Here is a 2805-nt window from a genome sequence, read left to right as displayed (position 1 = left end):
TTGCTAATGTTAATGTTTATGAGTCCATCATCAGCAGAACATTGAACAACCATGGTGTCCATGGCAGGGTCGCAAGAAGAAAGCCACTGCTCTCCAAAAAGAACATTGCTGCCCATCTGCAGTTTGCTAAAGATCATGTGGACAGGCCAGAGGAATACTGGAGAAATGTTTTGTGGATGGATGAGACCAAAATAGAAAATTTTGGTTTAAATGAGCACCGTTATGTTTGGAGAAAGAAAACCAGCATAAGAACCTTATCCCATCTGTGAAACATGGTGGATGCAGTTATTGCTGCAAAAGGGGGTCACACCAGATACTGAAAGCAAAGATTCACATACTTTTGCCACTCACAAATATTTAACACCAGATAATTTTTCTAAATAAATAAATGACAAGGTATATATTTTGTCTCCTTTGTTTGATGGGATTCTCTTAGTCTACTTTCAGGATTTGTGTGAAAATCTAATTATGTTTTGGTTGATTGGATTCTCGTTGTCTACTTACAGGATTTGTGTGACAATCTAATTATGTTTTTGGTCATATTTATGCAGAAATATAGAAAATTCTAAAGGGTTCACAAACTTTCAAGCAGCACTGTATATAATTCCCCTTGTACAGCAACACTCCACCCCAGTAGGGGGCGGAAATGCACAAACAGTTGGTTTGCCAACCGCCATATAACCTAGAAGTAGAAGACACGCTACTGCAGTGAATAAGCATTTTAGTTCATTCGTCGTAGTTTTAATACGTCACTATATACCTAAAGGTTTACTTCCAAAGAAAAGTATTTTTTTACTGTACGGCGTACACAAACCGAAAAGTTTACTTTATGCGACAGAAACAATGATGAAGATCTTTCTGGAGGGCGTGGAAAAGTTTGTTGTTATCACGTGATAGACCAATGTTTGATAAACTATTTCTTTCTTAAGCTCCAGTTATTTGGTTTCGACGTTCAAAGGATATTCACAAATAATGCCTCAACCTAAATACAGAAAGATTGCTGTATTAGGGTATCGTTCTGTTGGTGAGTGTTTGATATACTTTTTTTCAGTAGGAAGTATTTGATGTTATAGTCGCTAAGTTAGAGTTCTTACAGTTGTATAGTAAATTTCATTTTTAGCTGTTCTCTGGTGTCCAGCCACTTTAAGTCAATTTACTAATTTATTTCGACACTGTAAAGAAACTTAAAACAGGGCACCAGCATTTGGAAACATAATGGAGAAGCGCATGGTGCTGGCAGGAATTAGCAACGTGCGGATCTCAACACACGAGGATCACACGCGATCATTTACAATCATTTGCCAATGAAAACTCGAATATCATCAATCTGGCAATTCTAGTAACATCTCGCTATGCCTCAAAAGTGATTTGTAACGAATTGGCAGTTCCTTTTTAGCTAGTAATTCGCCAGTTATTGCCGCTTTCTGTTCCACCTTAAATGACTCTACGACTCACATTAACGTGTCGATGGCGCTGTGTCCATAAAGGGCTTTACAGTGCTCATTCTCGGTAATTTTCAAGGGTACGTTAAATGTGACACTGTTGTTTAATGAACAGTTTAATGCCCCATCAATATTTTCAAACAATACATACTGAGTCGAGTCGAATGTTACATTTTTACTGTACCATTTTAATGGTTTTGTGAAATTGACGTGCGCGACAACAAAGAATAAGCCGTCCTGTTGCACCTTCTGGCCAATATGAGGCTGCCTTTTGCCGCTGCCAAAGTTTGTTACTCTACCGCCCTATTTTAATGCACCTATAGATCTTACATTTGAGTCAACACATATAAATAAGTTTAGTTTAATCATCTGTTTGGTGTGTAGTACTGGTTTTTTGTCATTATCAAGGATAAGCCCAATATGATGGCTGATAAAAAATACAAAACATGAAGAATACTTACTAAACCTTTTTTTTTTTTTTCCGAAATTTCAAAATTACATTTTCAATTGCAACAATACAGTGTAAATCTATATCGATAGAACCAACGTATATAATATTCTTATTTGACAAAATTCTGTTTAACTTTATCTTGCACACCAGGTGGCCCTTTGAAATCCTTTTATATTTGGTGTATTGCCTTCTGAAGTGGCAGTTCTTGTGGTATTGTTTGCTGACTGGTGCCATTAGGTTTACATATTACATTTTGTCTTTATGCAAATGCTAACTGATTCCATATTTCAGTTGAGGACAGCAAGCTATATTTCTATTGTTATCAGCTATTTCTATCATTCAAATAATATAAATAATTAAATAAACCTTCTGCCCAGTTTGTCTTGAAGGAAACGATGGCTTATTCTCTGTACCATACAGTACGTTAGCTTAATGGGATCATAACTACGGTGACCGAGAAGTGCAAATCAAATCACAATTCTGAAAACAAAATAACAAATTACAAACGCAAATGCAAGTATAAAAAACAAAATAACAATTCAGAAAACACAACAACAATTCAGAAAACACAATGACAAATTCGAAAACAAAATAAGTCAGAAAACACAACGACAAATCAGACAAACCGGAAAAGGTAGGTATAGTTTGAGACAGCGCCATTGGTTTGGGATTACTCACCGCTGACTGGACGAGACATCTGTCAATCAACGTATACAGGAAGAACCAGCCGAAGAACAGCAGAGTCGTGGTAGAAAGTTCGGAGATGGTATTAAAGTAGCTCAGTTTAAATGTATTGTATGAATTGTCCTTACTATGGAATAAAAAATACGGAGTGTATATTTACATTTAGTTAAAAGTGGCTGTAAAATATCAGCTCCAGTGGCGCAGATGGATAAGCGCGTGTCATTGGCT

At 36.4% G+C, this 2805-nt stretch overlaps 1 pseudogene; it reads left to right on the top strand.

Moving 5' to 3' along the window:
- Positions 1-676: 676 nt before the first annotated feature.
- LOC107688806 (GTP-binding protein Rheb-like) overlaps positions 677-2805 on the top strand; it is a 10685-nt pseudogene continuing 8556 nt past the window's right edge.

Source organism: Sinocyclocheilus anshuiensis, unplaced genomic scaffold (genome assembly GCF_001515605.1).
Source record: "Sinocyclocheilus anshuiensis isolate Anshui unplaced genomic scaffold, SAMN03320099.WGS_v1.1 scaffold101, whole genome shotgun sequence".
NCBI lineage: Eukaryota > Metazoa > Chordata > Actinopteri > Cypriniformes > Cyprinidae > Sinocyclocheilus > Sinocyclocheilus anshuiensis.
The sequence above is the reverse complement of the archived record's forward strand: the minus strand, read 5'-3'. Positions and strand labels throughout refer to the sequence as shown.